At 36.4% G+C, this 25,831-nt stretch overlaps 1 protein-coding gene across 7 annotated transcripts in view; it reads left to right on the top strand.

Moving 5' to 3' along the window:
* Window positions 1–25,831, top strand: part of FLRT2 (fibronectin leucine rich transmembrane protein 2) — a 65,014-nt gene that overhangs the window by 17,531 nt on the left and 21,652 nt on the right. For 2 of the 7 annotated variants that reach the window (XM_048305711.1, XM_048305715.1), the window contains exon 2: window positions 23,154–23,234. The exons of 4 other annotated variants lie outside the window; for them this stretch is intronic. The gene's annotated coding sequence lies outside the window, so the exon portion shown is untranslated. The remainder of the gene's footprint in view (window positions 1–23,153; window positions 23,235–25,831) is intronic. One more of the 7 variants, XM_048305714.1, reaches the window with a different exon arrangement.

The following is a 25,831-nucleotide window of genomic DNA, read 5'->3' as shown; positions in this document are numbered from 1 at the left end:
TGAAATGACTGAAGTAAAGTAGAGAGTGCTGGTTGTTTATGAGTCCACGTGTAGATATCAGTACATTGATAAATCAATTGGGAAACTAGAGTGATCTGCCTTTTTGTGCATGCTGCCTATATCCATAGTAGTTTAAAAAGCAATTGCAAAAATCCACAACACTTTTGAAAACAGAATCAAAAGCACTATATTTAGTCCAAAGGGTATGTTTTAAAAAATTTGTTTTTAAAAGTGTGTTAGATTTTTATTAAAAGTACTAAGTATAGGGAAATGTTAAAGAATCCTCTACTTTTTAATATAAACTTAAAAAAAAAAGGCATTCCACAAACAGCAAAATTTCGCACTGTTTGAACAGAGCTACTTGCTTTATTTTGAGGATTAGCATGCCATCCTGTAGAGAAAGTCATACATGTGCTTAGTATATCTTGCCAGTTTGCTACATAAATGTGTGGGGCCTGGGAGAATAATAAAAATAAACCCAGCAAAACAATTGTCTGCTTCCAGCCCAAGTACAAGCATTAAAAATGCTACTATAATCAGATTACTCCTAATGAAGCTGCAGCTTCGAAATACCTGGATTTTCCACATAAAGAAGTGAATTTGGAACAAATAGGGGAAGGACATTGTAATGCTCTCCATAAAGTACAGCAAATATCTGAAGAACACTGTACCATAGAGACCATGACTGCAACTTACGCATATATCAGTTTTTACAGATATCTCCAGGCAGCAATGGCTGACTTCTGGCAGCTTTGCTCTCCATTGTAGCCATGTAAGTCAGGAATACTTTCTCACTAGTATCTCAGTGCATAACGAGTATTGCTCCTGGGACAATTGACTCCACATTACTTGATTAAAAATTACTTACTTAAAACCACTATTTACTCAACAGTATCTATGATTGCTTTATTTTCCCCCAAAGCTTAAGAATCATGCAGCTGTACTGCACTCATTTCATGCTAAAACAATTGAAGTTTTTTAGCTTTCTCCCCTACCTTCCCACTCTCTCCCAAAAGTGACTAAGATATTATTCCTGTTAAGTACAGGCCTCTATGTCGTGCTACACATGACATTGGCTCCTTCTAGTTCCAGTTTGATCAAAAATAAATTTGTGAAGCAGTCTCCTTTCCACCATCCTTCAGAATTCTGCATTCTTTCAATTCCAGTCAAAGTCAATAGCTTTTGAACATGATGACCATTTTTCAAGGTCTCCAATATACTTAAATATATTTCTTTCAGTGGAAGTTTCTTTCAATTATCTCCATTGGAAGGACCAAGAAGAACCACCAACATATTTTTATGTTTCTGAGTGAGAAAAATTTAATTTCACAACGTAGTATGGCCTAAAATATAAATCTGAGACAGTTTGAAGTAAAAGCTCTTTCTGGAGATCAAGTTTTCTCATGGTGACTTTAAAAAAAAAAAAAATTTAAATTGTAGCAATATTGCCTGCAAAATCCACAAAACAGCAAAAAGTAAAAAAAGTAATGAGAATAGGCAGCAGGTTGTCTGGCATGCAATGAGAATTAAAACAAAGACCAATCTCCCTTGGTAAATGTTGATATGAATATTTAAATGAAATAGGGGCAAAATACAGTCTGTCAAAACCAGTTTCCTTCTAGAGACATGGGAAGAATTAGGATTTATTTCAAGGGAAAGCCTTTATGCATGTCCCCAACATCTTGGTTTGCACAACTTGTCTCTGTGCTAAAACTTCCTAAACTAATTTGCCTAATAAAGAATGTGGGAATAATTTTTGTAATATGCAGTTTATCCTAGCAATTTCTCACATATATATGAAATTTTTGTTCTCAAGTGTTTCCTGAAGAGAAAATACTGCAATATCATACTGGGTGAGCTTCAGTGGGCAGAAATGTTGCATCCAGTTACCGATTCGATATTCAGTATATAGAATATATACTCTGTGATCTGAACATGCAGCTCTGCTCCTCAGCTGGTCTGTACTGATGTAATTTTCTAAGATTAGTTATGCTAGTTCAGGACTTCAACAGAAGAATGAACAGTCAACTAGATGATCTGATCTGATTACCTTTCCAGAGTAACAAAAATTAAAGAGAACATAAAATATTAATGAAGAATCCATTCCTCTTAAATTTAACACAGTCATAAGTTTTTTTTCCCATACTATGTTCAGAATTGGCTGAGAATTTTAGAAATATGTAAATAAATTTCAAATAAAACTTTTTGATTCAGTGGAACAACATATCTCAAGTGATTCAGAATTACTTATTTGGTGTCCTAAACACAACTTTGAGCTGCATAAACCTCTGAAATTTAATATCATCCCATTGTGACAGGTAATTGAATAATTTGGATGTAACCCTTTTTTAGGTATTTGTGTGGCTTAGTAACACCGAAATAGCTAAGATTCTCTGCTTTAATATAAGTGACTAAAGTTCCTGGAGTCAAAGACTTAGGTGATGGTTAGGCCTTCAGCAAAATCAATAGAAATAATTCCCCCTGACTTCAAAGGAATGGGGTAACTTCTTCTGACTACCCTTTCCATGTCTCTTATGGTTAATCAAGCACTTCTCTGAGTAGTTGTTAAAACTTTTATTATGTGTATGACGTTTTTATGCTTTCCCTGTCATGCAAAGGAGCATCCATCCAAGAAATGGCCACATAGCTTGAGATGTGATTGCTAGGTTTAACTCTACTGTAAAGTCCTACAAGCCACCTGGAAAAGGATGTATTCCTTTTCTTCGTCTTAGTGGAACATGGGCACTGAGACAAGAATGCATCCCAAAGGGAGAGAAAAAGTTATTATATGGGTACCTGGAATTAAGCTAATGCATAGAATTTCTGAGTATGATTCAGGTTCAGTACTGCATCTTAGCATTTTTTATCAAAACTGTGTAAAAATTAGTTTGTACCTAAATGATCTAAAGAAAGTTTGTAAAACCAGGATCCAATACATCTATATGTGTTTTCCATGTATACTTGCAACATTCAGGCTTGAATTCTTCACAGACCTAAAGAACTGCCTTTCTGAAACATGTTTGTTTCCAGGTCAATCAAAAAAATAGTGAGAAATGCTGAGCATTTTTTGACAAACTGAAAATCATTGTACTTGTCCCACTAGCTGGAATGCTGTCTTTACTCTTTTAGCCTTTGTCTCAATAAGCAGAATACTGGGATATTTTTCTAAAAGCAGAAATTAATACATAGTCTCCAAGAAATTATGTAAGTCTCATTTCTAGGCATAAATGGAATTAGCTTTGACACAGCACTGATGTATCAGTGTTGAAAATATGTCTGCAGTGATGGAGCAGGCACAGCTGGCATAAGGAAACCTTCTCGTTACTCAAGATAAATTAATTAACCAAGTTTGGTGCTATGGAATAGCAAAAAATGATTGATCAGAGTTGAGCCATAGCATAGGATTCATATCTTCTCCTTTGACAGAGAATGCACTGACTATGCCTTGTCTTCAATTGGAGCCATGGGTTAGTAATTGAGAAGACAAGGCACTGAAATAATAGTAAGAATCAGTTGAACACTGGAGGAGTTTTTATCCAGGCACTTGTTCATAAGATCTGTTATGTATATATTACAGATATTATATCCTTAGGCCTTAGTTGCTAAACCCTTAAAAATGTCTAAATTTCTGTTCACGTCAGGAAAACACAGTCACGTAGAAGTACCTACAGTGCAGCTGGTAGTTGAAATCACACACAGTGGAAATCTGTAGAAAGATACTATGTAACTTACATTATTAACTCTGAGTGTATTTGGGTCTTCTTTATTTTCCTGGCCCTCTCTTACTCCCGTTGTGCATCTCCTCAATCTCCTTTCCCTTTCTGATGGACATCAGTGCAATAAATCAGTTTAAAATGAAATTTTGCAATAGAAGCAATACTTTGTTGGCATTGCACACAAGATAGGTATATTTTGTATTTGGATACTTTAAGTGGATACTTTAGGTGGCATTAATAACCCCAATATTTATATTATTATAAGCTTAGCTTGCACTAGAGTGTCATTTTTATAGTGTTATGTTCCCTGCAAATGTTCTTCCTGTCACAATAATTTCTGTCTTTTTGAAGGTAAACACACTGGAGAACTAAGCCAAGTGTATGGAGTTTTCAGTATTTTTAATGTTATGACTATTAAAATGATGACCTTTATGCAGTCATCTGAGGCTCTACGCAATGCCTCCAAACTCTGAGGCTCTTTGAGATTATTAATGGCAGTAACATTATCTCAGTAATGTGAGAACAGTAGCTGTCCAGATTGAATGTTATTGGTAAAACTACCTTGGAAAATATGCCCATTTGAATTGATTAAAAATACAAGTATTAAATCAAAGCATCCCTTCTTCAATTTCAAATATTTCTCAAGCATATTGAGGAAAATTCTGGACAATCACTATCATCAGAAAATTAGGATTTTCAAGAAAGTATTGAAGGTGTCAAAGCTAAGCTTTCACTAATTTTTGAGTGTTGCTGAAAAAAGACTATAACCAATTTAGTATTTACAAATTTTTGTGATAAGCTTATCAAGTATAGTAATGATCTAAAAAATAGATATATACTTATTTTAAGAAAATGTCTCAATAGCTTTTTGGCTGCTGAAAGAAGAAATATTTAATTTGCTGGGCTATTCGAAGTTCTCCAGACTGATCAAAATAACCAGAGTTTTATTTTATTTTCTTTGTTTCACAGTTTCCAAATATTTATGACAGAAAATGTTACCATTGTTAGTCCCATACATATAAACAAAAGCTGCTAAAGTGTTTCTAGATCAAGTCCATAAATATTGTATATTACCATCATGTTTTTGGTGCAAATAGCCTGACATGAGATCTGTCTTTCTTCAGAAATTTTATTTATGGTTTACTTTATTCAATTTTTGTATTACACAGTCATTCTCTATAATAAGTTAATGCTATGCTGTAACTATTTAAAGGGATTATAGTGTCAGTAAATTTTAAATCAAGCTACTTGCCTAAGCTTATATTACTGAAATAATGATTGATGTGCACTTTTGTTAAATCATGTGAAATCAAGTACACGAGAGGGCAAAAAATATCACCAGCACCACCAACAAAACAGCCTTTAAAAATTTAGTAACTGAAGAGTTTCAAAATTTAGTAACTGTAGAGCCACTTAGAGCCATTGTGCTTTAGTGATTAGAGGAGGCAGAAGTATATTATAGGAACTGAAGTGAAATCCTGGCTAAGCAGAAAATGTTAGGAAAATTATATTGGCTTCAAAAAGATGAAATTTCACTCCTGGGGCTTATTCCTTCTGACTCCGCTTCTGACTCACTGAGCTTACTTGGTCAAGTAATTTAACCTTTGGTCCTAGCTGGTTAAAAATTCTGACCAATCCCAGAAATTTCGTTCAAAGCTGTGTCAGTGAATCATCTTTTGTCTCTAAAACACTTAAAGATGATGTAGTGAAAGATGGTCTTTTTATAAAATGTTCCATAATAATCTAGGTATCTCAAATTCTTCAAAATTTAAGTTAACAGCAAGAGAGAGATTTTTCTGGTTTTATTGCTTTTATTTATTTTTCCACTACAAGGAAACATGCATTTTTCACAATATAATTTGTTGCTATTGTAAGGAGATATTCACAAAATAGAAATATTTAGCTCAGAAGGGAAAAGCTATTAGGTAGATAAGGAAAATATTCTTAAGTATCTTTTTCCTTAGATCAGATCAAGGGTCTGGAACTCAACTACTTACTCAAGGGATTGTATTCTCTATAGTTAGGAGCTATCCTACTGAACTAAGTGCTGCAGAATATATGGTCAGAAAAAGTACAAGCTATTTATATAAATAACAAGACATTCTTAAGTAGGAAAAAAAGTATGATTCCATGTGCCTTTGTATGGGAGTGAACAAGACAGCAGTTAATCATTCAGGAGCTAGGCAGAAGCTCAGAAACCTGTTTACAAATGTGAACAATTAAGTATTTAGGCTCTCTAGTGTTTTAGTCTTCAGGAGTTTCTGAAGCCTCTGGCGATGCTTTTGTCTAGTCTGTCTTTTGACTAGTCTGGCCCTTTTTCTCTTTTGGGATGTATAGCATATATTTGCCATATCAAACAATTCTTTTTCTACTCAGAATCTTGCCATATATAATATTGTTGAAGAAGCTGTACTATCTTCTGTTTCATCTGTTTTTTAACATTAATCTTCTCATTTTGTCTAATACCCTGTGCCTTTCCAGCATTTAATTGCCAGGTTAGTTCTGATTAATCTGCGTATATCTAAGATACCAGGCTATGTTACTGAGCTACATTTTACAAAGATTTTTTGCACATGATATTATCTATGCAGCATAAATTTCTGTTTATATTTTTCAGCCTATGCAGCATTTTTGGCTTCTCATTTGCTTTAATGAATAATGAAGTTATTGTAATAAAACTAGCAATTTTTGACAATGTAGGATTAGTCTGAAACAATAGTAATATTATAATAACTTATTATCATGGCACAACAGCGAAAATATAGACTGCAATGATTTAATCTAGATGGACTCCTAGAAAATACCCAAAGTGAGATTTTTTCATCCAGAAGAACTTGCAAGAATCCCAGAAAGGTAGCAGGAAGGAAGGAAGGAAGGAAGGAAGGAAGGAAGGAAAAGAAAGTATCTCCAGTAGGTAATGAAATTTTGATCACTGGTAATAGGAAGGGTTAAAACTATTTGGAACATTGTAGAGAGTATTAAAAAAAATCAAGAATGAACTGGAGCAGGTACATAGACCAGCTTCTTTGATAACTAAAGGAATGAAGAAGTTGTTTTACAAGAGGGGACTGAAAGAGCTGGATTTAGCCTAGCAAAATAATAGCTGAGAAAAGTATGATTGCCTTCTATAAATAAATGGGGGGCAAGAGGAAGATGAGTTATTTTTGCTAAAGGACAAGGTTACCCAAGAACAAATGAATATAAACTAGCTATGAGTGCATTTATTCTGCAAATTCATATAAAGGGTTTTAAGATGGAGCTCAAATGAGATGAATGGGATTGTATGACATGATTATTTATGATAGCAGGGAATTGGATTCACTGACCCAGGATGCCTCCTCTAGTTCTACAGCATGTGCTTGTACAAATCGCAGTTCTGTTCTCTGACTAGTAGATCACCTATTTCTGTAATTAGCTACTTCCTCTGCTGAGATCTTGTAAATCTTTGATTTTTGTTTCCAGCAGTAATGCAGTTAGAAATTTGGGTTTAGATTCCACCCTCTCCCTTTGCATTTTCTCTTTTTTTAATGTATAACAGAAATAATGCTATGCTTCTGCATTTTCTGGTATTTTTGGCAGAAAAACAGATCAGGGTAAGTGGAGGCAAAAAGGTACGTGAAAGATAGGTGGTAAACTTTCTGAGCAGGAATTATGTACGAGTAGGTATGAACAGGTAAAACAACCAGTTTTGTGCCACTGTATTTCAAATATGAGCACTAATATATATATGCATGTTACATTTTAATGTTGGTATAAAAAGTATTAACAGTTACTTTGATTTAACATTAAAGAAGCGTCTTATTTTTACAGACATACAGGAAATTCAAATACAGAGATTTACTTCTCTGTAGATTATTTTTGTAAATTCCACTGGTTCCGCAGAAATTTCTTGCTCTCTCAGATCACCAAGCTGATTTTGTGTGTGACCTGATGCCTTGAAGTGCCACATTTGCTTAGGTGACCTAATTGGCTCAGGCAACTTAGGTGCATCTGCTCATCTTGGTAACTCACATTCTTTTCTTGATGAGTCGGGTACACAGAATTATCTTTTCAAGAACATGCATTGTTGATAATTTGCCTAGAAGGGCATGTGGGTAGGTCTTGAAGAATTATCTCTATAGTCATTGGCTATGATGTTGCAAGAACTTGTTAGCCAAAAGAAAATGGTGAGCAACTGGTAAAATGCCATATATAAAACATTCGTTAGTAGACTGAAAGTTTGTCTTATTTATTCTAATATTTTATTCTCTTATTATTAATAAAAACTTATTTTGTTTTGAAAAATATGTACATATAACTTTGTGGTACAGCTGGGTGATTTGGGAAAGTGATAACAGAAAGAAAGGAAATTTTGGGAAGACTTAAAAACTAAATTTTTTATTCATCCACTGTGAATTGTGAGGGCTGTTAATCAGACAAAATTGTTAATCAGTCATAATGTTCAGAATTTCAGCTCTTTCCTGCTACTGAGCATGTGCTGGATCTGACTGTGATATTGTCAGGCATGCTAAGCAAATATTAAGGAGTGTGAGAGCAGCAATGCAGAAAAATTCAAACTTGTGTTGCATTATGCCCTGTCAATCACAGTGAATGTGGCCTGACACAGCATGGTATTTGTGCCCAGATGGTCTCAAGGGCTTAAAATTCTTAAAAGGAAAGTTTCTTGTGAGCTAGGTTATTAAGAGTTTCATCTGAATAAGGAATGAAGGTTGTGGCCCTTTAGAAACACAGTGTCCCAAGAGATTCCTACGTCTTTGTCAATTTAAAATGATGGCAAGCAGTGGCATCATATTTATTGTATAGCAGTATCTATATTAATAGCCACCACATAACAGCTGAAAAACATTCCTTTTCTATCTGGGCATGTCGCCTCAGTACATTAACAAAGGTTCAAGAACAGAAGATGACAGGCTTTCATAGAGAGTCATGCTGTTAAAATAACATTCTCTCCTGTGCCACAGCTTCTGGCACTGGAATCCACCATCCTGTCGTAAATTGCTGACATCAGTGTAGAACAGCATTAAGATTGTGCCTTTAACCCTTTTGATACCATTTCTCTGGGTAATTCTGTATCATATTTAGAAGGAAGAGAAAAAACTTCACAGGAAAAGGTACATATACATACATACACCCATACAGTGTATCTCTTACAGACAAATTTCAGAACACAGACTTCAGATTTTCCTTAGAACTCTCACTGTTATTTCAAAATGATGACAAGAATGATGACAGCTCTTTACTTTTAATCTATAAGTGAAAGAAAAATTAGATTCTGTATATTTAAAATGTTGACCTTCAGAAATTCCTCAAAAGCTCTGACCACATCAATGTATTAATTTCAATAATAGAAGAGTGAGAAAGAGGGAAAAGGAGGAGAGGGAGAAGCACTCAGCTGTTCCAATGGTGTCCTTGCTTTGTTTTGGTGACTGTAACGCCTTTCACTATACCAATCATAAATCACAATTCTTCTCTCTTTAATGTTATGCAACTTTTAGAGTACATCTGTTACTGTGAAACCTGGCCTTTTAAATTTTTTTAAGACATTTTCTTTGTTCATAAAGAGGCAATCTAACCATAGATATGACGGAATGCAAAATAAGAAGACAGAATGGACACCCAGTTAACAAAGGCTTCTTGATTTGCAAGAGGGAAAAAGGGTTTCCAGTCTCAATTTACAAGGTGTAGATAAATTTCTGAACTTCACTACAGAGGAAGTGAAGTAGAAACAAACTGTGATTAGTGATTTGAATGAGTGCAAAAGAGTTTTGAACATATTTGGAAACAGGCATCACGCAAAAGCTCACCAAATCACACAAATATTAACCAAATCTGAGTTCCTTAACATAGAATCACAGTGAGAATTACAACTGGGAGAAGTCTCTTACATGTTAAATTAATACTTGCATTTAATTCTTCCTGTTCAACTCCTTAAGTAGTTGGCCTTTTCCTAGAACACATGGTAGATGAAATCTTTAGTAATTTTGCCTGCCCTGCCTAAGTACCCTGTTCTGCAGCAAAGGTCTTCCAGGTATAAAGGATGTTTTCTCACACCACATACAAGAGATCCTCAGCTACACTGGGTCAGTCTGCTCTAAATTCAGCTTTTTTTCTGCCTTTCAAACAGCTATTTAATTTAAAATCTATATTTTTGCAGGCCCTCATGGCATGGAAATGATACCTCCTGGCATTTGTTTGTCTTTAGTTAAATCCAAAGGTGATAACATAATAAAAAAGTTTATTAGATTCTCCTGTGACCACCTTCACTGGCAGAAATTCTATTACATGCAGTTTGGCCCAAAAGTATTCTTGGTATAATTCCATCAAATCTAGCTTTCTGTTTACATCAAATTCTACTTGTGTGTATGGGGTTTGATTTGATATGGGATTTAACTTACAAGATGTGGGATAAGAGAACAGAGGTTGTTAAAAGGTACAACAGCTTAGATTGCCAAAACTGACACATTCACCCTTGAATGTGTCTCATTTTCTTTCAGTGTACTTTCAGTGTGATGAGACAGAGGAAAACTGAAAGAATGAACTTCTATGCTGCAAAATTGTGTTTAATATACAGCCAGCTGTACAAGAGCTCATCTGATTTAAAGCATTATTTTGAGTTTTGTTTGCTTGGAAAAGCATAGAGTTCATATATATCTTCCTCCTTGTTGCCTTTGCTGAAGCAAGGACAGATAAATTTCTTCCCATGAAGCTAATTACCAACTAACAAAACAATACACAAACAGAAAGTATCACTTTGATTCATCCCTGGAAAATAATACCATTATCTTCCAACCTGCACCATCATGGAGGCATATGTCACTATTTCTGGAGGTGATGATAGGCTACTGAGCTTCCTAAGCTTCTTGGACTTCTGTCACTCCTCTTCATACCAGCTCTATTTTTACCTCTTCAGGACCCTGTTAGAATCCAGCAACCCCATTCCTCTGCAAACTACAAATTTCTGCAGTTTTTGCTGTCCCCTGTTGCAATTCCTGTTACTGTTTAATTTATGCTGCGGTTTTTTTCCTATTTGTTAGGTCTTATTCCACCATCTTTTCAGTTCTTTCCTAAATTATTAAGTGTAGGTGTCTGCTGCAGGGCTTGGGGATTTAGCAAGAGCCTCTCATTAATATTAATGGTGGTCATGCATAAATCAGTGTTCAGCATAGAGAAATTTTTTCCCTTCTTTTTTTGGTGAAGGGTATATGAGTGTGATCAACTTTTTTTGATACCATACTAAGAAGGTTAAGAATAATGCCATTTAAATTACTTCTCATTTAAATACAGAGTAGATATACTCTTAGATAATACTAAGATGTCTACATGTGGTGCCACCTTGTCATTTCAGTGAGTAAAAAAGATTTAGTCTCAACTTTTTCAATTATTAGTTGTTGTGGTTGTTGGTTTATCAGACTGAAAGTCTCAAACAGTGAATGTCTCCATTCAAAGCAGAAATACAGCACAGGTGCTACGGAAGTATGAGCCGTGCTTTCATCTTCCTTTCACACATACACATCATCTCATTCTGTCTCTCACCTTAACTCAGAGGGACCTTCTAGTGAATAACTGGAGAGTTTCATCTCTATTATTATTCGGGGTTTTTTTTGCCTCACAAGGGCCCAGTTACTCCAAATGGGAATTGTGGTTTTGGCTGTACCCAGTGGTAACTGCACTGGAATCTAATTCCTTATTTCACACAGAACTGCCATCAGCTGGTAACAGTTGCTGGGTCCAGCTGAGATTAATTTGAAATAATATGCCAAAGTTTGAGGGATATTGTAGTCTATTTTCAAAGTTTTCAACTAAATAATTCCTCATAATTATATTAATCTAATACCATGTCTATAATCTGTGTTATTTTCAGGACATTCTTTCCAATCTAAACTTCTACAGGCTGAAGGTAGGAACAGGTCATGCAGAAACTCTTATAGATCTGTCTGACTTTGATGTGGAACCTAGGGCTAATTGCATTTGACCCTTACTGCTTTGGGGCAAATCTGAACTATCCTAGCTCTAAATCCTGATTATTTTCTGTTTGTACCTTGAAAAACTCATGTGAAAATGAGAATTATGTTGATTTTTATAATTTTAAAATACATTTTTTTCTCTAATAGTAATGACAAATGGAACTCTTGATATTTTCCAAAGCATCTTACCTCAGCCTTAGTAATTTTTTCCAGATTTACCAGATAGTTAAAACTATTGGTAACTATGAGACTTGACCTCGGCCACATGAATACGACTGTGGCACATTTTTGTCAGAACACATGCTCAGAAGAATATCTATTAGTCCACATGTGTGTAAATCCAGATGCACCTTCACTACCTTTCTGGCTCCAGGGAGCCCGAGTGGCTGGTGGGAACTTGGCCAAGTGAAGGTGCAATGGTTGATTATCTGTCCTCTCCATGAAAAATTGTGAGACTGATTGAAGTCAGCCCTCAGAGTTCCCTCGTCCCAGATCAGTAGCAGTAGCTGGTTTGCATGAGCACTGAAAATATCAGCCATGTCTGAATAGTACTCAAATCCAAATTACAATTAAAAATTTAATTACAGCAATGCAGTACAAAGCTTTTTAATGTCATCGATTCAGGACTTTTCATGAGAAAATATGCACTGATGAAAAGTATATACCAGTCAAGTAAGGGTCTAAAATCCTATTAGAAATCCTGTGGTTGCTCAAAATCTGCAAAATACAGCTCTCCATTTTTCTGCTTCACCTAGTTTTTCTATAGTATTTATCTACCCTACAAAAACTTTTGGTGAATTGTTCATGTTTATAACAGGCTTTTAAATGTAGAAGAGCATGTAAATCAAGTGTCTCTGTGATGCACACACTGCTAACAGCGCTTAGTATGAAAAGCTTCCTGATCTCACTCAGAGCTTGCCTGCCATACCTCTAAGCTTCATTAACTTCTGACAGTTCTTCCTGCGTTAAGATCTCTTTTTCTTTGTGTAATCATGGTCTCTAAATGGTAGGTATAATAATTTTCCATTTAGAAAACACTTACATGTGAACATTATTAGGATTATATGCTTGAAAATGGGGAATGTTATTAAAATATTCAAGCAAGTATTTAAATGGAGTCCTAACATTAGTTATCTCTATATTTTTAATCAATGTAACTACAGAATTTGATTTTTCGCATCTAGTATTCCCATCTGGGTTTTGACTCAATAATTATAGTTGTAGCTAATTGCAAATTCTATATTTAAGTTGGCTAGCAATTCCTTTACGAAGGATTAGAGTGAGCTCTTCTTTCAGAAACTTTCGTATCTGTCTTATTTACAGCAGACATCTGATTTTAGTCAAGAGATAGCCCTGTGACTTTTTCCCAAACATTTCAATTTCTGATTTGGTTGTAATACAAAGTGTTAAGCATTGTAATTTCTGTTCTCTTTTCTTGTATAATCAGTGTTATCAGACAAAGTACACATCTCTTCTAATCTGTCTGAAGCTGCTGGTAATGTTCTGAGAACATTCTTCACTTTTAACAGTGATTATGACAGTTGAGGTGGGGATAAAGGCCAGAGCCTCCACAGACATACGTGCTTTCCTCCCCATTAGTCCAAGAGGAGGCAGGTGTGCTCATCACTGGGACTGGAGACACACTGGAGCCCTCCCTATAAACTCCACCATCTGACCTATGTCCACATCCTGTTCTGCTCACACTGTCAGTGAAGCAAGTGAGGTAGGAGTTCCTGCATGGCTCTAGCAATGCTCCAATGATTTTCCATGCACTTATTGTTTCCCCTGTAGACGTATGTTCTGAACTTGTCTTGCAGTCCAGCTTTTCTCGGGCAGAACAAAGTAGAATAAGTAGTGCTGTTTAGTCACACTTGACAACCCTGTCACTAGCCTGGCCACAAAAAAAGTGGGTTACCCTGTGGGTCAGATAGGCCAGAGCCAAGCATTTACCAGAGACAATCACTGGGCATCTGCTTATGATTGCACTCAGATGGCAAGTAGCTGTGCAGAGGCTGCTACCAGCCGGAAGGGATTAGGGAAATATCAAGTGACTCTAAATTTTGCAAGGACCAGAGTTACCTTAAAGCAACAGGTATAGTAGAGCAGAGATATCAGGGCATAGGTCATGTGAGATCCAGGGATTTACAAAGTCTTTGTGGCAGCATTATGTCCAGTAGAGGTGTGAGGAGAGTATTGATTCTGCACTGGTATCTTAATATTGGTAGAAAAACACCAGAAGGAGCCTTGCAACTATTCATATTGGTGTTTTGCTTACTATTATAAGTTACAGGCCAGAAAATAAGTTTTAAAGCCCATTTTAAGATGAAAAGTCAAAACAGTTCTGGCAACACAAGTAATACGGGATCCACAAGTCAGAGCAACTTCTTACTTGTGAATTTATTAAACTCCCCATGTGGTCCCCCACATGAGCATAGGAAGTAGAATACTACCCACACTAGGAAGGTTAATAATGCCTTCTCTACAAATGTAAGTGGGAGTGAGAAAATGGGTTAAAGCCCAAACCTGACAATAGATTTAACTGAAAGCATTTCTTTCGTTCTTGTTGTGTGTGCACTTGGGAGACCGTGCTGCTCCAAGGAACACAGAAGAGTGCTAAGAAAAAGAGGACAAGGTGCATCCATTCCTTCTCCCCTTCACGACTCTTGTCCAGCAGTAGAAAATGTCCCAAACCCTGAATTTTTCACTTCAACAGAAGGGCAAATATATACAATAGGAGATAATCAAAGCCTATGAAACAAATATAATGCAATCAAGAAATTTAATCTCTTCAAACCTGTGTAGGTAGTAACATACTAGATAATCAGGACTCTTATCACAAGTTTATCCTGCTTTTCTGTAGAATTTGTCTATTCTTTTTTGAGACCTTATTGACGTACAATTTTTCTCTGTTTTATGCATTTTTACATTGGTCCTAATTATGGAAGGGAAGTCTACCTGCAGATATTTTACTTGTAACCATAATAGATATTTCATGGCACGCTGCTCTTTCCATACTTTTTTGAGTCCTTCACTACTTTTTCATTCCTGATTCCTGAACTCACCATCTGCAATCCTTTTCCAGTAAATTATCACTTAGCAATGTTTAATAGTAAGTTTAGTGATGTCTTTGTTCAACTCATTACAAACAAATATATTGAGTTATGTGGTGTTTACTTCCCGGGTATCTAGTCCTCCTTTGATACGTAGCCTCCCCAAACCTAGACATTTAATTTTAAAGAAACATTTAAATACATGTTTCATTAAAATCAGTACATCAAGAGAACCTTTGCACATTTGGCCTTCAGCAGGGAGGTATCTGCTAGATATTATTGTACTTACAGACGAAATCAAGTCAGAGCAAATGTTTTAAACTGGCCTAGTTGCATTTCAGGGGTTTTATAGGTTTTCTAATTTCATTTATTCTTGATTATGTATTTGCTGGTTTTCATTTGTACTGGAACATCATTACTTAATGTTTCTACTATACTTGAGAGGTGAAAAGTAATTTAGCTCAGAAGTACATTTACTCTAAGTGTTAAATGCTCTTGCTATCTCCTGTGGGTAGAGCCTGGACATCCTTAAATCCATGTATTTAGCAAAGAAGAACTCTTTCAAGAGATATGGATTTATTTCCTATGCTTTTTTCATTGATGCTGTTTTGGAAAGATATCAGCACACTAAAGGAAACAAAATGTTCAGCTCACAAATCTAAGGGGAACTTGGAGCTGCTGAGACACAATTGCTTTGGTATTTAAGAGGGATAAAAAAACCCCTTAGAAATCCTGTTTTGAAAAATTAAGAATAAAACAAGTATTCACTTTCCAACCAAATACAGTTCTTTCAGAAATCCAAATGCCATTTAATTTATGTAAGTCACGGGAGGGAGAGAATATCAGTCAGAAGCCCGTCCACGCTTGCTGAAATCCACAGAAACCTCCTGGAGTGGATTATGCTTCACGCTGGGGAGTGCAGAGATGAGGGAGGAAGAATGTAGAACAAATGTGTAGTAGAGAAAAAGGGAATGAGAAGGCGGAAATATAGATGTGTGTGTGTGAACCTAGGTCATTGTTACAGAATAGGGAAAAGAACATCCAGTACATGGTTCTTCCTTGGCATTACACTGGTAGCAATGAGAGCTTCATCAAGATGGAGGAGGTGGAGGGGATATCGATTTTTTTAGAAATATGTGAGGATAAAAGTAAAATACAGCAATGCCTGGAATGAGTTAAAGTTTTGGCTGACATTCATTAGCAAGACTGTCGTTTATATGCAGTGGTGTTTTTATCTCTGCTTCTGATAAATCAAACCATGACTGTGAGATTTTACACAGTGCATGATGGTGCACCACATCACCAGATGAAACTTTAGGATAAATTTTCATTTTGAAAAGTGAATTAGACCCTTAAATATCCCAAGAAACTGATAGAGCCCATTATCTTGTTTATTATTCAGGTCTTTAAAAAATCCCTTGATGCAGCAATAATTGCTTGCCTGAATCAACTGAATTTATGTAAAACAAATTTTCAGCTACTTTCTTGAAAATATTTCTCTCAAGCCTATTACACTAAATGTCATTCAGAATAGTCCCAAGAAACTTGGAGAAAATTGCCTTTTTGGTTTTTTTTCCCTAACATACTGCAACTACTCTCTTGCAGTTTTATGTCCTTGTCATTTCACAAAGTATTAGCTGTGGTTTTCTACTGAGCTGCCATTCTTAGCTGTATAACTATTGCATAAGCTGCGTGGATACATATTTGGAATTATAAAGTGGGATGGAGAAATCAAGTCAAGTGGTTGGCATTCTAGGCAGTTAACAGAATATAGCACTAGAAGGGATGATATTTGGTCCAGCCCTCCAGGCTCATTGACTTTGGCAATTCTCTCTGTTCACGGGCATAAAAATTCTCTCAAGGTCACAACCAAGGTTAAATCACAGGAACTTCGAAATGGGAAACTTTAAAAAATACTTCTGAAAATAAAACAAAGGGTCTACTGAAACTAATGGGAAATTTTCCATTGACTTCAAAGGCAGTAGAATAGAATCAGAGCCATGAAACTTCATACATGGGAAGGGAATCCGTGACTATGATTTTGTAGTATTTTCTCAAAATTATACATTTCCTATAGACCGCCTTCTTTTACCAATTTTAATAATTTCTGGCTTCTCTTGAAATAAAGAATATAGTCTTGCAGCCTAGTGCAAATAAACCTACCTTAAAAATATACAATATAGGAAATAGAGCATTATAGAATTTGAATATTCAAAACTAAGCAATAAAATAACTCACAGTAAAGACTTTTTAGCACTCTACTAACAACATCAATATTAATTTTGTTGAGAAAGCATACAGATGATAGATGTTATGATGACATATTAGCATTTGACATGGGGAAGAAAGTTACAGTGAAGGGATTTTTTATTTGTTTTTTTTTTTTTTTAAAGATGAAGAACATTCACATTCTCAAACTTCATTATCACATTGTGGCATCGGTTTTAAAAAATAAATATTTCTCCACAAATCTTAGATACATTAGAAACAAACCTAAAAAGAAAAGAAAAAAAAGAACCTTTTTCAGGTGCTAAGAATTATACATCCCCTTTTTATTGATTTCTTCAAATGTCCATGTCAACCTCAGTCAGACTTCAGTTTAAAGTGTGAAAGTATTATACAGTATGTTCACAGCCAGACAAGCCACTAAAAATGGCCATTTTCATCAAAGGAGAATTTGGCCCTGGAAGCAGAAATTCCTGAAAATGGGAGAGATACATTTGCATTCCTTTTTTCCTTGCTTTTTGAACACATTTACATGAGTCTTGAAAAGGACTTTAACAGTGAGTTATCGTCTTGAGTTTGTCTTACATAGCTTTCTATGACCATTTCCACCAGAAAATCAATCCTAGGAATTCTGAGCATTGAGCATGAACTCAAAAGCTCTCCAAGTGACTAATGTGAGCAACAACAATTAATGACACTTGCAATAATAAGCCTTCTCATAGCTGTAATTTGCAGAAGACTTTATTGTAAAATCCCAAATAATAAATGTATTTTAGAAAATCATAATATTTGAATCAAGAGCACACCAGGAACAGAAAAAGAGGTGATTTTTTTGCTATTGCAATTTTTTGTCTCCATGCGAGGACTAAGATGGCTCATTCAATCCTATGAATAGTAAAAAGAGTTGCAAGAAGTGGTGAAAGACAGAAAGGTTATTTAACTTTGGCACAGAGCTGTCCACATGATATTGTTGAATCAAGGGATTGGGGTAATCTCCAGCATTAGCAACATGAGGTTAATTTTTTTTTGCTCATGTAGTAAAATAACTGCCATGAATTCTATCATGTCTCATTCAGGCCACATTAAAACCTGCATGCTGTATAATCATGCTGTAATTAATCCATATGAGTCTCAATATTCCAGGTTTATATTTCTTTTTCTTTCTTCTGTGCATATTTGACATAGTATGTGCGACTATTCCTTCCGGCTTTCACTATGCATTTTTCATTCAAAACCCAAGAAGACAAATTCCCTCTGTAATTCAGAAAAAGACAGACTTGCAACTTTTCAGCATTTAAAAAACTTTTTGTCACCCACTGTCAGAGAACAAGGTAAAACCAGCATGGTCATTTTAATAGTTGGCGCTTAAAACAAAGATGGATTTGAATAGTTGCCTTGTCTTTCTGCAGTGTATGTTTGTGCTGTTCTGTCACACAGCACTATAGTTTTCAAGCTGTCTTAACCACAACATCAGGGGAAGTTGTGTGCTTGTTTCCCTATATCCTTGTAAATCATACTGTCCATTTACATGCTTTCAAGAAACAAAATAATTTCTGCAAGTGCTTTCATTAAATTGAGTTCCCCACTGGGACACCAGTCTTCTTCCCTCTACTTGCTTTGAATGACTGTCTGAGGTTGGGAGTAAAGGCTAAAAGGAAAAAACAAACCAAAATAACAAAGGTGGAACAGTCAAACCTCAGGCCATTAAGGGCCATGTCTTCAAAGCCGTGTGACAGAGCAGAGAGGACATGTGGTTTCATTGATTGAATGCAGACTGAGAGACTGAGAGGAACTTGTAACTTTTAATTTTACTTGTGCTCCAGTCTCTCTTTGCAACCCTTAAGCAAACTTATTTAACTCAGCAGAAGATCTAGCATTGTCTTTTGTAGAGTCACAACACCAACCCCAAAGGCCAAGGCAGATTTAGGACACACTTTGAGTTGTACTCATTCTGGTCTGCTTCAAGGGGGCAAGAAGGCATCCTGAAGGAAGCTCAGAATAACTGCCCAAACTAGTACAATTATGTGTACTAAATCACACACTTATGTGTGATCCTAAAGCCCTTGGCCTTACTCTTATATCCCATATATCGGGTCTTATCCTGCATTTCTTGGAAAAGTCTGAGCTGCTCAAAAGCTGTGCCAGAGCAGTTTCCTCAGTATGTATGTTTACCACAGGTCTGTATGCCATTCACAGCTGAACCCAAAACAGCAGCCCAGTGTCTCAATTTCTCAATATAAACTAAAAAATAAAAAAGCTTTTTGGAATTCAGGAGGAGGCTAATGATGCTTGTCATGCCGTGACTTTGCAAGCGATCATTAGCTAACCCTGGGAACAAAAGCAGCTGAAGCACAAACTCTTATCTCCCCAGAGAAAACAGGGAGGGATTCGCAGCAGGAAGAACAAACCGTATATCAGGTCCTAGCCAAGATATGGCCTTCCAGTGACAGGTTTGCCTGCGAGAGCAGGAGTCTGGGCTCTGTGACCCAGGAGGTCAGTTCCAGGCCCACCTTGCCATAACACAAATGAACCAGGGAACTAGCTTGACTCCTGCTGACAGCCATCTGGTCAGAAGCACAGTAAGTGCTGCTGGTCCAGGACAGAGCTTCCAAACCCTAAACTGGCATGAGAAAATGAGTGCTAGGGTGAATATAACTGACTGTAGCTGGTATGAGCAAAAAAAAAAAAAAAAAGCCTTCAAAAAGCTAGCACATGACCATATGAGGCCCAACTTTCTGATTCTTTATTTTGAGAAGGAAAATCTAAAACCTTAAAAATTTCAAAAAAAAGTGTCAGGAAAGGAAAATGTCCCCTATTTCTATGAGGATACTGGCTAAATGAAGTCTGTGGTACTGCTCCAAACCCTGTTTCTTTGCCTGTTGAACACAAGCAGCAGAGAACACTTCATCTTGTTAATTTTTGTTACCTTTGTAGTGAGATATCTGGGACATCCTACCCGTGCAACTTGTTGGAGAATGCTGTTTTTAGGTGCTTTGCTTCATTTTACCTTTTATTATGTTCAGGAGAGATATAGTTGTCATAAATATTTAAGTGGGAAGCCAGGTAGGATAATTGAATTAATCAGTCATATTTACTTAATGCTCATATTGAGTTTAAGAAGCACATCCACTGGTGCTATGTCTGATTATAGGTTCTGACTTGCAACCTGATTTTACTGTGAATCTTAAGACATATATCATGTCTTTTATGGCATCATCTCTTTGAACCAGTGGGTCCAGAAGTACTTAAGCTTGTCTTCCCTGAGATGCAAGACTTTGTGATTATAGGTATGAGGATAAGGATTGCAAATGTAAATGCTAAGGGCTGTCCAGGCCACCACAGCATTTCCAAGAAAAATTAATTACTTCATCAATTAAACAGCACCATTTAGAGGTGCAGGGGTATTCTACTTGCCATAAATTAGAAGGATGTTGTCATTTTCCATCCTGTCATTATCTACTGCTTCTGACTGTAAGGTAGTTTTCATTCTAAGAGCTTGCCACAGAAAAAATCAGTGTCCACCAAGAAGAGAGAATGAAGAGTGGAGTTTTCTTCTGTCAGTGGAGTGACACTAGTCTTGCCAATCTCCCCTTTTAGAAGCATGCCTGACTGCTCCTGGCTCAGTATTTAGTCAAAGACTTGCCATCAGGAAAGAGAAGTCATCACATGCACATTGCCTCATCTTCACGCCATTTTGGACTCTACTGCTCTTAAGGAATAGCTTTACATTGCCACCTCATTTTTCACCATACTCATAGCCCATTCTAATGACTGATGGCTGGACACTACTGTCCTAGTCTGGATTAGAAAGGATGATGAGAAGGTGAATAATGATGTGTACAATGACATGTATGACTGTGCCAAACAGATCCCGGGGTATAATTATGTTGTAGGAATAAAGCAGAGTTTGAACTCTCATGGCTTTGTTAACACTCTGAGATGATGTTTACTATGTCCTGCAGTAACTGATGCAAAAGCTGACCTGACTCCCTGAGAGAGAGGCTTAGCAAATACAACATGGAAAGAAAATAATCTTCTGGGACCACAAATTTGTAACTTCATTTTTTTTAGAGAAGAAAATAAACAATCCTTGTTTGCTGTTACCAAGAATTTACTAAGTGCCAGTACCACAGCTGTCAAGAGACCATCTCTGGATTTTATTTATCTTTAGATAAATAAATAAAAAAAATAGATTGCTTAGAAAATAGGCTTTAAAAATTGTGATTGTAATTACTCAGATTAACAAAGGCAGAGAGGAGTGAAAGCTTTTGGAGTGTTCATCCATAGACAGGGGAAAGGGATTGATCAGAATGGGTGTCGATGTGTTATGGGTGGTGATAGAAGGAAATCAGACACAGGATCAGAAGAAGAAAAGATACAGTTATCCTCTGCTTTTGTTTCTTTTTATCACTATATTTATTCTGAAATTTTTTTGTGGTGTCTAATTTAGAAAGGGAGATATTTTTTCTAAACTCTCCTTACACTGAAACACAAGCAAAGTTATGGATTCTATATGTTAGTGGAAGATGAGGATCTTTCTAAATATCTTACCTCAAAGGAGGTAAAGTGGATGGTGAGCCAGTCTTCCTTCAAAGGATTGGGTTTGACGACCTTCCCAGCAGTCAAAAAGAAAATGACATAACCTAGAAAGTTCACAGACTTCATATAGACTTTATATAGCAGCTGATTGGATGACCTCTTTCACCAAAGTTTCGCTGAGAACAAAGATCCTGTTTATATCATTCAAAAAATACAAATGGAATAGAAAAAAGAAATACATTTATACAAAAATTAGAGAAATAAAAATTACAGGTGTGTTCTAACTCAAACACTAGATTCAAAACAGTCTGAGTTTCAAGGCAATACAATTCTATATACAGACACTGCAGCTTGGGTTTTTCTCTATAGGAAAGGTGCAGAGGTCATTGAAGAAAAGAATCCAAAACATGATTATATATTTCAGTTCTTTCTGCAGTCACTACTTCACTCTATAAAGTTTCCAGTCCTCTAAAGCTAAAGCAGAACATTGCTATTTCGGGAACCAGAACTTAGCCCTGGAAGCACATTTTTGCATCATCATTTTACTATTTTATTTTCGTACTTGCCTTAAAACCTCATGGCTTTAAAAGCAGAATAGACTGGAAAAGAACTTTTTGTTATATTTGGAATGCTCAGGAGGAAAAAACAATTGCTTGAGAATACATTACTCGGTCAGTTTAGGTTTAACATTATATTTATGGTGATTAGCAACTATTCAGAATTTCAAAATGCAGAATTTGAGCTGTTTCAATACTTTTCAGTGATCAGATACATTACTGGATGGCACCATATCTAATTTCCATCTCAAATACTCTGCAAATGTAATGGACAGGTCCATGCAAGCTGCATTTCTGTTGTTGTGCTCAGTCCCTAGTTCAGACCATAAGATATGACTGACCAAAACAAGCAATTCTCAGCTGAGACAGACCAACAGTCCATCTATCTCAGTGTTTTGTCTCCAGCAAAGACAAGAAATTGTTGGAGTTGCTTTTTGCTATCCAGTTTCATCTTGTACACATCCAGAAGTGCCTGAAACAGTGTAACTAGACATATTATGGGGTGCATCCCTTTCTCTTCTCTTAAAGGGAGCCTGTTGAAAGACTCGTAAATTGCAAAACCCTTTCCACAGAAATTTTCACTATCTGCTTTGTAAAGGAATATTTTTTGTTACCTGTTTTACAGCCACCTTACTAATTTCAATGAATCTCTGTGTCTCTTGGTATTCAAAATATGATTTTCATGCAAGAATTTTCCTAATTCAATGCTTCTTGTTAGGCAGTGTGTGTCAGAAGCTGCCCAGGTGACGACTGGTATTTGCAGTTAATTTGCTACAGGTACCTATTCAAATCACCTTACATTTTCTTTTGTTCCAGTGCAACTCAGTGATTTGTGGGAAGTGAACTCAGAAAGTGACCAGAACAGCCACAGTGAATGTGTTTAAACATTCAGTGCTTAGTCAGTCCTTATCTGTACTCTGTGCTTTAAAAGTAGTTGGTTATTAGTAGTAATAATGAATGCTATTGCTTTGACAAGATTTCCTCCTTCGTATATGCCCTAAGCAGAAGATTTGAATAATTATTTTTTTAAAGAGGGCTAATGCTTGAAATATTTTCAGTGAATATAGAAACAGATTTTTTTTTTTTCTCTCTTGAATACAGGATGGTTTTCTGCTTCACTGGAACAGAGGAGGGCAATATCTCCCAAGAGACTCAAAAGCCTTGAAGGTAGTTGCTGCCAGGGTAGGTTAGTTTGAGCATATGTTTGGATAGAGCATGTAGCAGCATCTCTCAGGATGTATGGTATTAGGAAATGCAGTTTATTTTGATTCAAACAGGAAGGAAAGAATTTCTAAAATAATACTTTACAGTAAACAAATTCAACTGCTGTGGGCTGAACTCATATGAGTCAATAAGTCTTATCCATTGGAATAACTGTAACTTTTATTTTTTGTCCTTTACTGCTTCACAGCACTTTTTGAGTTAAGGTCAGCTATTTGCTGAAACGGTCAGAGATGTCTAGATAGATTTGGAGTGAAATGTCTGATAAATTCTTGCCAAATCCAAACTGAAGGCATATGGGAGTGGTGGTGATGATGGGTGAAGCCTCAGATGACTTCCCCCCTTCATATTTATTCTAATCCTCAGTGCCACTTTGCTGTCTAAGCTGTGTATTCTGCATAACAAAACACAGATGCAGTAGCCCAAAGCCAGAGGTGGAGTAAAAAGGGATTTGCACTGTAAGAAAATTTTCTTTGTGTAGTCAAAGCAACATCTGCAGTTACTCAAATTCTAAAAATCCTTTTTCCAGGCTGCTGTCCATCTCTCCATAAAGCAGAGGATTTTGATATTTTTCCTCATCTGCTCTGTTTCCACATATGCATGTGCACATCCAGTGTATGCAATGAAACAGGAAGGTGCAAGCCCATGCCTGCTGTTATGCATGTAGCAATAGCAATATTTCCATGGCCATCAAAGTTGATTTGCTTTTTAGTTCCCTTGATTTATAGCACCCTAAAAAAAGGAACATGTAGAGATCAGAATGGATGACCAGAGGTAAAATTGCTGAAAATACCATGGATTGCATGTAAAGCTAACACTGCCTTTATACCCTACATCAATGGGTTACACAGACTATATGCCTTATTAGCAGAAGTCTAAGTAAAGAATCTGTGCGTTTAGTATGTAAAATTTTGGTGTAGACATAAATCAAAATCCAAGATTTCCCATACTTACAGAGATACTTGTATTAAGGGACCTACCTCAGTCTTTAGTCCATAGAAAAACCCATCAGCAAGCCCCCAAATCCCATAGCAGACATTTATATGAAGATCATTTAAAGTACCCAGAGGTCTGCATAGAAAACATGAGTGTCTTCTTATTTGATTCACGCAGTGACCTGAATAAATAGAGTGCTCACAAACAGAAGAAAACAATAATTGCATTTTTGAGCAGGCATATTTTGTTGCCTGTAGAACAGCTTAAAACTCCATCTCACTTTTTCTTTATATATTTCTCCCTCTGGCCCTCTCTCAGGTTTTGTTGTGCACTGCCTCTCTGCCTTCCTGAACTCACTTGAGATGTCTAGTTTTGTACAAGCTCAAAATGCTGATAATACTTTTGTGATTCCTTGCAATAACAACTGTGCTGAAAAGTAGCACAAGGACACATATTGATAAAGACTCTGCTGCCTGGAATGATTTGGCATATGTCAGATGGAATCTGCATTTGAGCTGAAGGCAACTCCAGGCTTCTGCACCTCTTAGGACTCACTTAAAAACTACTGAGAGGGTTTAAGTGGTTTGCGAGTCTCTTGTTGGCTGTCTGCACATGGCTAAAGATCACCCACCGTGAAGCATTAATGGCAGAGGACTATGGTTTTTGCTTTACTATTGGTAGGTGTCATTTGTGGGCCTCCTGGCAATTTTGATTGACTGATGCAACCACACACAGACCTCAAAGGTAAAGGGGAGAAGTGGAAAAACAAAGTAGAATTGCATTCTGTGTTCTTTTCCATCTTTGTCAGGATTTGTTCAACATAAAGGCTTTGAACTTCACAGTTGAAATAAGCTTAGGCAAGCTCTTTCAAAAATGTTTTAGAGCATTTATTGAGAAAATATAATGACAGAAAATTCAGGACAGAATACCAGGGCTTTATTCTGCTCTGAGCTGCTTCTTCATAAATGCACAAAGATGGCAGGCTCTCTCTTGTGTATGTACTCTGTACATTGTGGAGAAAATTAGACCTATAGCCATTATTGTATCCTCTTTTCCCTGTTCATGGTCAGAGGGCTTGTGATTCGGTATATCAGGGGAAACTCTTCACAGAATATTCAGTCCTACAGTCATCATGATGGGGCAAAAGAAAAATTGGCTGGAGCAACACATTTCCAGCTTCTGGAAATGATGTCCATTTGGCTCTGCTTTGTCTTTGAGCACCTTCTGTCTTGGCAGCATCTCTGCTCCTTCAGGAAACAAGGAAGACTGAAAAGTGACTTGAATCATAACTGCAGATGTAAACACCATTTAATCTTCTGCTCTGTCTCTTGTCCCCCAGGGAACTGAGCTGCTGTCAGAAATTAAAGGCAGATAGTAGTTTCTTGGTTGATGTGAACTGTTGCAGTCAGTGTTTAAACATAATTGGTACTCCTTCATCCTGCAGGAACAGTCCTCTTGCTGGCTAACACTACCTGTATGTATTATTTTGTGATCTCTTAAGAGTTCTCATGAGATTCTTGTGGTTTTAATTCCACAGCTGAGAATAACTGGGTTAGAAATGTCTATTTACTATTTCTAGCTTGCTCTTATTTCTATTTGTACCTAAAACTGAAGCTGCCCCA

Source organism: Corvus hawaiiensis, chromosome 6 (assembly GCF_020740725.1).
Source record: "Corvus hawaiiensis isolate bCorHaw1 chromosome 6, bCorHaw1.pri.cur, whole genome shotgun sequence".
Taxonomy (NCBI): domain Eukaryota; kingdom Metazoa; phylum Chordata; class Aves; order Passeriformes; family Corvidae; genus Corvus; species Corvus hawaiiensis.
Note: the sequence above shows the minus strand (reverse complement) of the source record. Positions and strands in the feature narration are given on the sequence as shown.